This window comes from Petaurus breviceps, unplaced genomic scaffold (genome assembly GCF_028583685.1).
Source record: "Petaurus breviceps papuanus isolate PSGF00001 unplaced genomic scaffold, PetGlider_PUasm1.0 90779, whole genome shotgun sequence".
In the NCBI taxonomy this organism is placed as follows: Eukaryota; Metazoa; Chordata; class Mammalia; order Diprotodontia; family Petauridae; genus Petaurus; species Petaurus breviceps.
Window position 1 is genome coordinate 735,241 of NW_027187344.1, and position 14,492 is coordinate 749,732.

The window sequence follows — 14,492 nt, forward strand, 5'->3', positions numbered from 1 at the left end:
TGTGTGTGTGTGTGTGTGTGTGTGTGTGTGTGTGTGTGTGTGTGTGTACAGACAGAGAGAGAGACAGAGAAAGAGAGACAGAGACAGACAAAGATAGAGACATACAGAGAGATACAGAGATATACAAAGAGATCACAGAGACAGAGAGAAACCAGGGAAAGGGGATGGGTAGAAAGAGCTCAAGCTGTGCAGTTAGAGGAACTGGGTTCAAATCCTAGTCTGATGCTTTCTGCTTGTGTGATCTTGGGAGAGTCATTTACCTTCTTAGGGATTCCATTTCCTTGTCTGTAAAATGAAAGTGTTGAGTAAGATAGCCTTTGAAATTTCTTTGAGTTCCAGATCTATAATTTTATGATCCCAAGAAGAAGGAAATCAAGAAAACAAGCATTTTTAAAGTTCCTACTATGTTCCAGGCACTATGCCAAATGCTGAAGATAATATAAAAATCAAGATAGTTCCCAATCTCTGTAAGTTCACACAATACACAAAAGTAGGTTCAACCTGAGAGTGAGTGGAAAGGACCAGAAATCCCAAGGGGTGAGGTGGTAGGGGCAGGGGACAAAGCTTTAAAAGCTACATCAGTCACTTTAGATGACAGTGCTAGAGGTCTACAGGACATAGAGGGAGGGCAGATGGGAAGGCTCAGGGACCATCCATTTCACTGGAAGGGAGAGAACAGGTGCCTACCATCTCTAGACAGGAGAGAGGATAAGGGAGGAAGAAGGCAAAGGGGAAAGGGTGCTTCCCATGGTAGAGGCACATATACGATTATATGTATCTATATATATCTGTACATATACATACACATATAAAACATATAAATAATACATATATACATATGTGTGTATATACATATACTCACATATATAAATTGTTGTTCAGTCGTTTCAGTCATATCTGACTGTGATCTGATTTGGATTTTTTTTTTTGGCAAAGGTACTGGAGTGGGTTGCCATTTCTTCCTCCAGCTCACTTTACAGATGAGGAAATTGAGGCAAACTGGGTTAAGTGACGTGCTCAGGGTCACACAGTGTCTGAGGCTATATTTGAACTAGTTTTTCCTGATTTCAGGGCCAGTGCTCTATCCACTGTACCACCTAGCTGCCCCATCTGCAAAATAAATACAGATAATTTTTTTTGGAGAGGAGGCACTAGTGGAGGGCAGTCATGGGTGGGGGGCAGGGATGAGAAAAAAGACTCATATTTTTGTATTTACATCCCTAGAGCCTAGTACAATGCCCAGAACATAGGAAGCATTTGATGAGTGATTGTTTTTTGTTTTGTTTTTTGGTTTTTTTGCTTTTTTGGAGGGGGGAAGGTAGGGCATTGGGGTTAAGTGACTTGCCCAAGGTCACACAGCTAGTTTTTGTGTTTAGTGTCTGAGGCCAGATTTGAACTCAGGTCCTCCTGACTCCAGGGCCGGTGCTCTATTTGCTGCTCCACCTAGCTGTCCCTGATGAATGATTGTTGAATGAATTTAGTTATGGTAGGAGCTGGTATAAGGCTGAGTTTTGAAAGAAGCCACATGGATGTGAGGAGGGAGTATGGCTTTGTTGATACCAAAGTAATAGCAGCTAATATCTATATGTTGATTAAAGACTGATAAGGTATTTTACAATATATTATCTCATTTGAAACTCACAACAGCTCCTATGAATTAGGTGCCGGGTCACATAGCTAGGAAGTGTCTGGGACAGGATTTGAACTCACGCTTCCTCATTCTGGGTTCATCTGGTATACCTCTCCCTACCCCCATGCCTGCCCTCCATTAATGTCTCCCTGGCAAAAAAGAAACCTGTATCTACCTTATATACATTTATATATGTGCCTCACTCTCTTCTCACTATCCACTACACCCTTGACTAGCCTCCCAAGCTGCTAAAAGGCCCAGGGCCCATGGTCTAGGCTTCAGGCCATGGCCCTGGCAACTTCTTCCTCTGGGGAAAAGGCCACAGTTGTATCTCAGTTTGGGAATCTGAGTTGGAGAGCACATCATCTTTCTCCTCTTCCACTCTTGGCCCCTACCTTCAATGTACTTTGATCATGAAAAGAGATTGTGGCAATGCCCTCCCTCTGCCAGGGATAGATCAGGTCTGAGACCTGAACCCTCCTTTGTTGCACACAATTCACTGTAACCCAGTCAACGATATCACCCTGATACTCTGTGTCTTTCTCTATACCAAACCTTTCTCAAAATTAGAGTTTTCTCTATTCCACATAGTGACACAGAGTAATAGGGCATTATTGATTTAACTACAGTAAATTCCAAGCAACACAGGGCTAGAAACTCAGCTCTCAAAGCACAAAACACTCTTTGTACCTAGGTGTAGGAGGGAAGAAGTTAGTCTGACTCTTACTCCTAGTCTTAGCCCTAAACCCACTCTTGGAGGAGTCTGGTGGGGAATGGAGAGTACTTGGCGATCCCCTATAGTTTGCTGAGCTCAGAACTTGGCACTGGAGGGCAACAGAAAAGATAGCAGTACCCTGTTGTTAAAGGGTTAGTAAAACCTGGCGGGGAAACAAAACTTAAAATACGTGAAAAAACATGTAAGAATGCAGTGGGAAAATGATACAATGGTAACATTATAGAGAAAAAACAACTTAGAAAGACTCTAGAATGTTGATCGATGCAATAATGTCATAAGTCCAAAAGAAAAAGGAAGACAAAGAAACACACCCCTCATCTCCTGATAGAGGTGATGAACTCAGGACGCAGAGAGAGAACATTTTCTGACATGGCTAGTGTGAGAATTTTTTTCCCTACCAAACTGGTTAGATATGTATTGGGAGATGTGGATTTTTTTAATTTTAATTTTAATTTGTTAATTGACAGAGGGGCAGGGGTAGTAGAGCAAATTAATTTTAAAAAATTACTTAATTAAAAAATTAAAGAATATAGTGCAACCTATAGGTAAAGATGGAAGGGAAGGAAAGAGAGAGTGAGGGAGTGTTGTACCAGTAATAAATGCTAGCTACACTAATCCAAGAGGAAGCTAGATAGCTCAATGGAGAGAGCACTAGGCCTGGAGTCAGGAAGACCAGAGTTCAAATATACCCTCAGACACTTATTAGCTGTGTTGCCCTGGGCAAGTCATTTAACCCCTGTTTGTCTTAATCCCCTGGAAAAGGAATGGCAAACCACTGTAGTATCTTTTCCAAGAAAATTCCATGGACAGGATGGTTCATGGGGTCATGAAGACTGACTGACTAAATAACAATAACAGTAGGAATCCAAAGGAAGGAGAGGCCAGTGAGAGCAGGAGTAATCAGGGAAGGCTTCCAGAAGAAAGTGGAGCTTATGTTGGGCCTAAAATGATGGGTAGAATTTGAAAAGGTAGAGAGGAAAGGGGAGGACAGCATTCTAGGTGGAGAAAGAGCAGGAGCAATGGTAGCCAGAATGAAGCATTGTAAAGTCAGTCTGACTGTAGGGAAGGGTTTCTGGAGAAAAAAAAGAAGATGAATTTGAATGGATGTGTAAGACTAGACTGGGTGAAGATGCAGGAAGGGATCCAAAATTTCAGGATAGGAAGTCTGGATTTTTTCCTGTGGTTAACAGGGAACTATTGCATTTTTCTGACCAGGAAAATAATATGCTACAAGTCATCTTTGGGAAAGATGAGTCTGGACAAAATGCATTAGATGAACCATAGAAGGGGTGGCCAGGTGGCTCAGTGAGTAAGAGTACTGGCTCCAGCATCGGGATGACCTGGGGATCAAATCTGGGCTCAGATACTCAGCACCACACCCCGAAATAACTGGCCATGTAACCTTGGGCAAGTTACTTAAACCCAAATTGCCCTCCAAAAGGCAAAAAAAAAAAAAAAGATGAACCATAGAGAAGGCCTAAAGATAGGAAGAAAGGTAGGCTACTCATTAATTCAGGTATTAGTTGATGGGACCTGTCTAGGATGGTTTAGAGTGACCCTAAGGGGGCAGCTAGGTGGCGTAGTGAATAGAGTGCCAGCCCTGGACTCAGGAAGACCTGAGTTCAAATCCAACCTCAGACACTTGACACTTACTAGTTGTGTGACCTTGGGTAACTCACTAAACCCCAATTGTCTTGCTTTCCCCACCCCAAAAAGTGACCCTAAGCCGCAGTATCTCTGGCAGGGGGATTTGTGTAAGATTTTGTGCCTAATTAATTCAGTAAATATTTATTAAGTATCTTCTATGTGTAAGATATTGAGTCAAATTCAGGTAGGACCTGTGTATTGCTATTTTGGGGTCCCAGCACCTCCTAAACGTCAACATTGTGTCTAATGGGACAGATTGGTTCTTGAGGGAGAATGTCTTTCCCCTGCACCCCAGTATCCAACCTTCTCTTCTTCCTGTGGTACTCTCCCTGCCAGCCAGGGATCCTGGCTAGGAAGAGCTGGGTGTGTTGCCCGGGCATATGCCTGCCTCCCCTAAGCTCAGATATCCCTGCCAGGAGGAAGTTCAGCTCAGTCAGCTGCACCTGGTTTCAACTGGATTTCTAGCATGACCGTCTTAGTGTGGGGGACTCTGAACACAGAGTCATGCTCTAGAAACACCTGGATATCATTGTTTCTGGCTCCTTATAGATGCCCCCAGTGAAAATTTTACAGCCACCTACTAGGATCCTAGGGCTGCAAGTTGCCTTAGAACATTGAACATTTAAACATGGAATATAGAATCTTGTAACTGGGAGAAACCAGAGAAACTGTCTAGGTCAACCTCATTATTTTCCACATAAGGAGACTGAGGCTTAGAGGAGGAAAATGACTGGTACAAGGTCACACAATGAACTGCGGGCAGAGGTTTCCTAGCTTCCTGCCCCCCCCCCCCATACCACACTGCATTCTGAGAATAGGGATGTTTTAAGCCTAGAATGAAACCTGTAGTATAACAAATCAGTTGGTTTCAGCTGGTGCCCAGGTAGAAGGAAGTCTGGCTCACAAGCCCACCCATCTGATAGCACAGCTGAGCCCTTTCAGTGTTTGAGGGATGATGGGAAGGGGCAGGAGGAGTTACAATAGAGAGGGGATTGAGGCAGGATAAAATGGATTCCTCAGTCTGCTGCTGATTTGCTGTTTGACCTTGAACAAGTAACTTTACCTCTCTGGGCCTCAATTTCCTCTCTGTAAAATTCAAATATTGATCAGAGGAAATTAGAATCTACTTTTTTAGGGGCCTGACTACAAGGAGAATGCAGGGTAGGCATCCTCTAATGGGTAAAGGGGGAGGACAATCTAGAGCTTGCCCACCCTTTTGATCCTTTGGTGAGCTGTGTTGGGGCAACAGTGGCCTGAGCCTCACAGTCTACTCTAGCCTAATGATGACAATTATGAATTACCACTATTATATTAATATAATTACCAATAATTAGTTATTAAATCAAACCCCCTTGCCAGAGACTGAATTAGGATCTGCATTAGGGTCATTCCCAAAGCACCCTAGCCAGGGCCCAATCAACTGGATAATTAGTAAAATTAATTACCATTGTTATTAATAATATGATAATAATAACTCACGTTAATCTAATGCCTTAAGATTTATAAATATGCTTGTTTTCAGTAACCCTGGGAGGTAGTGCACAGGCTATTATTCTCGTTTTATAGATGAGGAAATAGCAATGCAGAGACTTTAAGAAACTGGCCTAAAGAAGTCACTCAGTCAATTAGGGTTAGAGCTGAAACTTTTTCTTTTTCTTTTTTTTTTTTTTGCTTTTTGGAGGGGGAAGGCAGGGCAATTGGAGTTAAGTGACTTGAACTCAGGTCCTCCTGACTCCAGGGCCAGTGCTCTATTCACTGTGCCATCTGGCCACCCCTCTTCCTTCCTTCCTTCCTTCCTTCCTTCCTTCCTTCCTTCCTTCCTTCCTTCCTTCCTTCCTTCCTTCCTTCCTTCCTTCCTTCCTTCCTTCCTTCCTTCCTCTAGAGTCTAGTCCTTATAATTAACTTTAGATTAATCCCTGGGAAACTGCCCAACTTGGGGTGGAGGGTGGAAGAGGATCTTCTCTATTCTCAGTCCTAAAATCACCTTCTCTACACTCATTGGTGGGGCAGTAGAAAAGCTATTTTCTTTCTTTTAAAAAATTTTTTTTTCAATAGAGAGAAATCTTTTTTCTCTTCCTCCCATCTTTACCCAACACAACTGAAAAAAAAGAAAAAGAAAATTCTTGTAACAAATAAGTCAAACAAAACAAATTTCCCCATTGGTCATGTAAAAAAAATATATATATATATATATACACACACACACACCTCCTTCTGCATGTCAACATGCTTCATCCTGAGTCTTATGGAATTGTGGTTGGTCATTATGCTAATCAGAGTTCCTAAGTCTTTCAAAGTTGTTGTTCTTTACAATAGTTTTGTCATTATATAAGTTGTTCTATTTCTTCTCACTTCATTCTGCATCAGTTCATAAAGTCTTCCAAAGTTTCTCTGAAACTACCCCTTTCATAATTTCTTACAGCACAATGGCATTCCATTTTAAATTCATATGCCATAATTTGTACAGCCATTTCTCAAATAATGAACACTCCTTTAATTTCCAGTTCTTTGCCACCACAAAAGAGATAATGTGTATATTTTTGTGCATGACATGTTTCTTTTCACAAGCACTTAATAAGTACCTATTGTCTGCCCAGCCCAATGGATGATACTGAAGGAAATAATGAGGTCCCTACAATTCCATGTGGCCTCAATCCCTTCTGCTTCTCTAGACAAACAAGCTGATATTATAAAGTCTTGGGCTGAATCTTTTCCCCAAGGTAGTTAGTTTTAGATATCAGCTAAGGAATGGGAAGCCTCAGTCAATCCAGGAGCCCAAGGAGAAAGTATCTTGCTCTTGCTGCTCTGTTAAGCATTTTATTTCCTGGGTCAGAATTGTGTTTTCTCAGATGAGAAAGGTGGAAGTGAAAGAAGTGGGAACATGGAGGTGGGGAATAAGAGTACAACTTTATAGGGGGCCTGGAAAACGGACAATCTCAGGGTTGTGGGTAATTCCCAGCTAGGCTCTGCATTTGAGAGATTCCAAATAGCACCATAGGGAACAGAGTCATAAGGTCATAGAAGTTAGAGCTGGAAGAGATCTTGGGAGGATCTATCTTGCCCTACCTCCCTCTAATGCAGGACTCTCCTCTCCAGTGCCCTGAAGGCACATTCTGACTTTTATTTACTACCTATGTGACCATGGATAAAATTGCTTCCCTTCTCTGACCCTCAGTTCTCTAGAGCAAGGGTTCTTTTATTCTTCTCTGTATTCAAACAATTAGAGCCTCATTTTATTTCAGAATAGTCTTGAAAAATGATCTTTACTATAAAGCTATAATATTATACATGTAGACAAAACCTGGTTAGCAAAACCTTGTTACATGAGCACTGGTTATTACAGTACTGTATGAATATCTAATTTATTTTAAAGATGGAAAACGATGTACCCTGATATATGTGTATATGTGTGTGTGCACACATAGACACACATACACATGTATGTGTGTCTATGTCTATGTGTGTATACATACACATTCTCATTACTAGCACTATAAGCATGTCACTGAGATTTCATCATCACAAAGTATTATTATATGTATAGATTGAGGTTCTTAATCTTGGGTCCATGGCTAATTCTATCAGTACATTTTAAGGAGCCCATAAACTTGGATGGAAAAAGAATTTATGTCTTCATTTTCACTAACCTCTAACTGAAATTTAACATTTTCTTCAATTATTTAAAAACTTTATTTGTAGAAGAGGTTTTATCAGGACCGTGGAGGGGGCCTTGATACAAAAAAGATTAAGAAGCCTGGGTCCTGGTGATATTGGAGGCCTCTTCCAACCCCAAATCCTATGATACTTTGACATGGCCTCAACTGGAGTGCTTGCAGTGGCAGTATTACCCCTCTCCCTCCTTCCTTCCCTCCCAATGCAACCTGGTCCATTGGTGGACAGCTCTAGTTGTAAGAAATTCTTTTTCGTTAGGTTGGGCCTTCCTGGGCCTCCCAGGAAGGAGGTTGCTGGGGTGCTTGTGTTGGCTGGATGGTGTCACTTCTCCTGGGACTGCTGGGGACCCAGCATAGATCCTGCAGTTTAGTGTATGGAGGCCAGAGAGACTAAACCCCAAACAAAATGCACTGCCAGGCCCAGTACAAAGGGTACATGGCACAGGGGATGGGGAATGCAAGGAACTCCTGGGGGCTGGGGAAAAGGAATAGGATTGGGGGTGGGCCATGATGTAATGTTTATACCAGCTCCCATGGTAACACAGGCTTAAGGGATTTTTGACTGAAAGCAGGGGAACTTTCCAGTATAAGACCACTTGGAGGATCTGGTGTGATGCACTGGAAAGTACGTTGGCTCTGGGTTCAGAAGTACAGAAGACCCAGGTTCAAATCCCACCTTTGGCACATTCTGCTTGTGTGACTTTTAGTAAGTCACTTGACCCCTTTGGGCCTTAGTTCCTTATTTGTAAATGAAGAAACTGAACAATGTGGCCCCTGAAGTCTATTCCAGCTCTGGATTTATAACCCAATAATCACAACCTGGTTATGAATCCAGGTGACAAGGATGAAATCAGGAAATATGGAAGAAGCAGAAGATTAGAGAGGGAGATCACAGGATCACATATTCAGAATAGAATTGGAATGTAGAGAGGCTATTGAGACCAAAACCCTATTTTATAGAGAAGGGAAACTGAGGCACAGATTGAGTAAGTGACTTGCCCGAGATGACACAATTGCTAAGTGTCTGAGGCAGGATTAGAACCCAGATCCTCCTCTCCTAGTGAGATGGAACATTGACATGGAAATAACCTGGAGGGAGCCAGTGATATGGAATTTCAGTTTGAACAAGTGATTAGAGCTAGATTTGTAGATCTGGGAGTCATCTGCTTCAAGATGATAATTGAATCCATGGTCACAGTTGAAATTTTCCAAAGACAGAGTGTAGAAAGCTAAGAGGGCCCAAAGCAGAGTTTTGGAGGGATCCCTGCATTTAGGAGACAGGAGATGGATGATGGAGAATAGGAGATGAATGGAAAAGGAGGAAAGCCAGTAGAGAGCAGCAGCATGGAAGTCAAGTCATTCCTGTCTGCAGGGGACCCACAGCCACCACAGCTCCCTGGCTGGATGCGTCACCACCTCATGATTGCTCCACTTTGTTCAATCTGGGTGGGAGGGACCTGGGAAGAGCGGTTGTTAAGCATGTCAAGAGCTGAAAAGATGGCAACGATTAAGAGGAATGAGGAATGTCCATTAAAAAAGAAAGAAACACTTGTTGGGCAACTGCTATACCTAATGCCCTGGTAACTGTGTTGGAGCTATACACAGGAAAAAAGAGTCCCTGCCCTCAAGAAGCTTCCAATTTAGCAGAAGTGATTAAACAGATAAATGTGACACCGGGTAGAATGTGATGAGGAAAAAGGAGGGATCGATGGAGCAATCTTTCTCTGATTAATATGCACCCTCTGGGCATTGGGTCTTGGGGAAGAGGAACAGGTTGGTTTTCTCTCCTTCCTTGCCATCATCAGAACAGGGTCCTTGCAATGAACACTAGCTTAGCATTAAGGAAATTTGGTTTCCAGTCCTCACTCTTTCACAATGTGATCCTAGACAAGTCACTTTCTTTCCACGGGCCTCAGTTTTTCCCCTTGTAGAAGTGGCTTAATACAGTAGAAAGAACCCTAGATTTGGAATCAGATCCTGTCTTTAGCACTTTCTGTGGGACTTTGATCAAGGCACCTTACTTCTCTAGTTTCCTCATTTGGGAGTTGTCAGGTGACTTTTAAAATCTTTTCCAAATAAATCTGTGCTTCTAGGAAATAAGGGCACTGTGCTGGACAGTATCAAAGGTCTCTTACAGCTTTGGCAGTCTATAATCTAGAGTTTCTGTTCTATCTTCATCATTTAATATTTTGGGGTGAATCTCTTCCCTTCTCTAGGTCTCAGTTTCCTCATTTGCAAAATGGAAACAATAATTCCATGAGTAATGGGTTTGACAGATATCAAGCATAATGTCACTCTTGTTGCCATTTGAGGATAATCATTTTGGAAAATCCTCCCCTAGGTCCAATTGTAGATCTCACTAGGACTTGACTAGTTCCAAGGCATTTATCTTTGCTGCCTCTGTGGACACTGATCTCGGCAGTCTAGCTTGGGCTTTCCCCAAGGGATCTGGCTATCCTACAGCAGCATCAGTGACCAAGAAACAGATTGGGGTTGAGAGTTCCCTGGGCAGGAAATCTGTTTCACAGCTGGGGCAGATAGCTACTGAGAAGGGCCTGGTCCCTATCACCAGCCCTGCTGGAGACGCCCCAAATGGTCTCTGGGGAATGGAAAGGGCATAATTTCCAAGGAAGGGGAATCTGGGAGGAACAGGAAAGCCTGATAGTCTGTGACACCACAGGGACTCTAAGGAAGGAGATAAATCTTCTTAAGTAGTCTTTCATCATATTACTGCTGTCCTCAACAATGTTCAATGACTCCTCATGACTTGCAGGAAAAAGCTCCAAGTCCTCGTTTTGACATTCACAGCTCTCCACAATTTGACCCTCACCTAAGGATAATACTATTCTAGTACCATAGATTCAGAGCTAGAAATAACCTTGAGGGCCCTCTTCTCTACTTTCTCCTCCCACCTCATTTTGCATATAAAATAAACTGAGGCTCAGAGGTTAGGTAACTTCCCCAAAGTCATAGGAGGCAAGTGGTAGCGTCAGGATTTGAACCTGGGCCCTTTGACTCTGAATCCAACACTTTGCCCATTTCACCATATGCTTTCTCAAGATGTCTCCCATTTCTTCTTTGTCACCAAAGAAAGAATCTATAGTCTGATTTTTTCCTCTGTTTGCTCATTTTCCCAGTCAATTACTTGACTTTTGAGCTCTTTGCCAAGGTAGGACTCTGCTTCCAGAGTGGAGAGTGCTCTGTCCTAAATTTCTGGGGTTTTGCGCTACTGTTTTCAGAGCTACTTCTGGGCACCTGTAAATTTTCAGTTCTTCTAAGGTGATATGATCAAAGGTGAGGCATTTACTTTTCTCCTGGCTTGTGGTCTGGTCCGTGAGTGACCACAAGCTCTCTTTTCTGCCTCTAAACTGTTAGAAAGACTCCCTCTCCACAGTTGCCATAAGCTCTGTCACACCAGTGCTCCTCCTCACCCCAGGACTGCCGCCCAAGACTGCGACCCAGATCCAAGGAGGGCAAAGCAAGAGAATCCTGCCTCAGTGCCAGCAAAGAGATCGCTGCAATTGTCCTCTGGTCAGCCACTTGTCTCCCCACCATCTGTGGGCCTGGAGCTCCAGAAGCAGCCACTGCTGCTGCTGCTGCTGCCTCCATCACCACCTCTGTCGCCCAGGGGGAAGGAGTCAGACTTTGCTCTTCTCTCACCTGGGTCCCATAGAGTTTCCCCACTGACCTTTTACTTTGTTTTTGGTGTTTGTGGGTTGAGAAGTCTGGAAACTGCCACAACTGCCAGTGATTCAGTCCCCTGAGGCCCGTTCCATCCAGGTCTGTGCAGACACAACCCAGGCAGGACTGTACCCAGCTCCAAGCCTGGTGTGATAGACCCTTCCTGTCGGCCTGCCAGGCTGTCTTCAGCTGGAGATGTGTTTCACCGTCATTTTGTGGGTTCTGCAACTCTAAAATTTGTTTAGAGTCATTTTTTTACAGGTATTTGCAGGTGATTGGAAGAAAAGCTCAAGCAAATTCCTACTTTTACTCTGCCATCTTGGTTCCACCCTTCTGTCTTCCAGTTCTAAAATTCTTTGATGCTATAACTCTACATTTCCAACCATACATCTCACCGCTCTCTTCACACACCCCTTCAAACTGATCTCATTTCCCCCTGCTTTTCCAAACATGCTTTACACCGTTCCTATTATTCTCCCTCCCTGAACACCCTCCTCTCACTGCCCACCTACCTATACCACTCATTCTTCAAGACTGGGTGCCAATTCCACTTTCAAGAACCCTTGTCTGACCATTCCAACCAACAGAAATCTCTTTCTGAAAATTTCTGTCACACTTACCTTCTGTAACACTAATTTGACAAATTATCAAAATAGTTATTTTTCCCCATTTAATAAATGAGGAAACGAAAGCCCAAAGAGTAGGAAATGACTTGTCCAAAGCCACACAGCTAGTCAGTGGCAAAACCAGGACTAGAACCTGGATCCCTTGATTTTGCCGCAAGACCTCTTTATCACTGGTTCAGGCTCTTTTACTTCCAGAACAGCAGTCAATCCCACCCTTCTTTGCTACATAAGTATCTCCCAGCTGTCCTGGCCCTGCCTCGGGCTGCCTGGAGCCTGGGTCTCCTGTCTCAATTCCTGGGATAGCTGGCATGCCACATGGTTCACCATTCTGCCAGAGAGAGTAAGAAGAGCTGTCCCCTCCTGATCCTCGTCGTGACTTTTCCTAGGCTGGACTGAGGGCTGTGGCCACCGATGCCTCTGATCTCTGTTGCTCTATGGCTTTGTCCTGACCCCCTGCGGTTCAGAACCCTAGGCCCCACATTCCTGCCACAGCTGATGGGTCTATCACTTTCTTCCTAGATCTCCCAGCTGGAGTGGGTCATGTACTTAGGAACAGCAAGGCTATCACTAGAGAAGCAGCTGCTACAGGAAAGTAGTCCCTGGCCTGAAAAATCACTGACTTTCCCCTCCAATTTAGAGGTGACAAGACCCTCTACTCCTCCCACCCCAAGTGCCTCCTGTAGGATTCAGGGACCTGGAAGTATAAGGGGCCCCAGGACTTTGCCAAACCTCCTACAACCACTGATGGAGAAGAATTCTCTGAGGTTACAGAAAATAGTGCATTTATATCCAGTTTCCACTGCAGGGAAATCCTCTAAACCTGGGATGGGGAAACATGCTGGGTTATAACGAGTTCCTCAATCTGTTGGAGGTCAATTCTCTGGAAGCACTGACCTTATTGGTGAAAAAAAAAAAGCCAATGGCAGTGGAGAATGAGTGCAAGTCAGAGCATAGGAGAAACCCTCTGCTTATCAGCTCTCTGTCCTTTTGTCCAAGGGAGCAGCTACTGGGGGAATGGGAAACAGGATATGGAGTCACTTGGCTTGAGAAAGAAAGTTTGTGTGTGTGTTGTGGGTAGCTATACAGAGATGGGGAGAGCTCTTTCCCCTCCAGCCACACCCTACCCTGCCTGGCTGGTTCCCTTCATATAATTGGGGCATTACCTTCTATGACTTAGCATCCCCAGTGAGCTCATGCTATGTTCTGGGGTGGGGAGCACCCCTGGAATGCCATTGTCACTGCGAGATTAGTGGACATGGACAGAGCAGACCGTTCTCAGGAGGTATGGGGGCCGGAACAGGCTGCAAGTTACTAAGGCCTATGGAATCTGGCCCATCGTCAGGGGAACTCAGGAGAATATAAAGACAAGCTTGCCAGGCCTTTTCATGGAAGGGGCCTTGATTGAAAAAGCTTTCCATTCTCCCAACTTATGAATGGTATGGAATCAATCCTGATTATGTGTACAGTTGGAGGGATTGTGTGATCATGGGCTTTACAAGTTTAAGGTGGCAACCTTAGAGATCACTGAGTCCAATTGCCTCATTTGACCATTGAAGTAACTAAGGCCAGGAGAGGCTGTGACTTTCCCAAGGGAATAAGCAACAGAAGTAGGATTTTAAACTGAGTGCCCTCACTCTGAACGAATCTTGGTACATTCTAGACTAAGCTAATATGACCTTGGGCAAATCATTCATTCCTATCAGCCTCAGTTTCCTCATCTGTCAAAGGAAGACAATAATCCCTATCATTCCCTATGACTGTTGGGAGAGTGAAACGGAAAGGAAAGATGGAAGAGTGAGAAGGCCCTACATAAGTGCAAGATGTTTTTGGTATTCAACTCTGCTGACAGCAAATTGTTCTAATTAACATATAAGACACAGCTTGATTATTTCTCACACTCCATTTAAAGTCAATTAAGCCATTTTGTGTCTGGCACAAAGAGTTGCTTAGTACATGGGTGTTGAGTGAAAGAATGAAAGTTGTCATCTCAGAGAAATTCGGTAACAACATAGATGAAGGACATTTTGATTGGCACACTGACACCCACAGCGGGGAAGGCCGCAGCTTACACATCCTTCCCAGAAGCCAGGCTAAAAGCAGAGCTTCGGGAAGTGAGCTTTGGCTGACCTAGATGCTGCAGCCTTTTCGGAAGTGCCCTGTCTCCAGGCAGGGAGGCAGGGGACTGGTGGAGATGGGGAGGTTCCCATTCAGGCAGAGAGGAGGGAGGAGGACACGGAGAAGCTCAGGGGTGACTCCTTACTGGACACCTGCTGAGTGAGGAAGGGTGTCTCCAGGGGCCTTAAACTGAGGAGACTGGGTGGACTTGCATCTCTAAGGGGCAAGAAATTCCAGTAATCTAAAAGAATAGTTTGCAAAGATATCCCCTAGGGACACATGGGACGGACATGGAGGACATGCAAAGCCAAGCTTTTGCAACCAGAAGCTAAGCTTTGTGGGAACAAGTCAGCTGTTTGAAAAGAACTCTCTGTCCTGACTATCCA

General features: G+C 43.9%; 1 long non-coding RNA gene across 2 annotated transcripts in view; it reads right to left on the reverse strand.

Moving 5' to 3' along the window:
• The window catches only part of LOC138147215 (uncharacterized), a 45,097-nt gene extending 32,763 nt beyond the window's left edge, over window positions 1-12,334 (reverse strand). For both annotated transcript variants that reach the window (XR_011164730.1, XR_011164729.1), the window contains exons 1-2: window positions 11,986-12,334; window positions 11,373-11,595 (exon numbers count right to left, since the gene is read on the reverse strand). This is a non-coding gene — a long non-coding RNA (uncharacterized lncRNA). The remainder of the gene's footprint in view (window positions 1-11,372; window positions 11,596-11,985) is intronic.
• Window positions 12,335-14,492: the final 2,158 nt, after the last annotated feature.